A 509-nucleotide genomic window follows, 5' to 3' on the forward strand; every position below is an offset into this window, starting at 1 on the left:
TTTAAACCCACCAGCCACTCCTTGGAAGGAAGGTTGGGCAATCTACTTCCATAGTGATACCTCCTTGGAAACCCAAGGAGAGGTCACTCTGAGTCAGATCTCACTCGATGGCAGTGAGTTTGGTTTGTTTCGGTCTACTTTACAAAGCATGATGTCCTTCTTCAGGGACTGGTCCCTCTGTATCCAGACTAAAGTATGAGAGATGAAGTCTGGCCATTCTCGTTTTTAAGGAGCATTCTGGCTTTATGCAAGATAGATTTGTTCTTCTTGCAGTTCATGGCATATTCAATATTCTTAGCCAATACCATAAGTTAAATGAATCGATTCTTCTTTGGTCTTCCTTATTCATTGTCCAGCTTTCACATGCATATGAGGCTATTGAAAAGACAATGTCTTGAGTGAAGCACATCTTAGTGTTCATAGTGACATCTTTGTTCTTTAACAGTTTAAAGAGGTCTTTTGCAGCAGATCTGCCCAATGCAGCTTTAGCTTGATTTCTTGACTGCTGC

The sequence above is a fragment of the Orycteropus afer genome, unplaced genomic scaffold, assembly GCF_000298275.1.
Source record: "Orycteropus afer afer isolate SDZICR_OR568_19922 unplaced genomic scaffold, OryAfe1.0 scaffold00537, whole genome shotgun sequence".
Lineage (NCBI taxonomy): Eukaryota > Metazoa > Chordata > Mammalia > Tubulidentata > Orycteropodidae > Orycteropus > Orycteropus afer.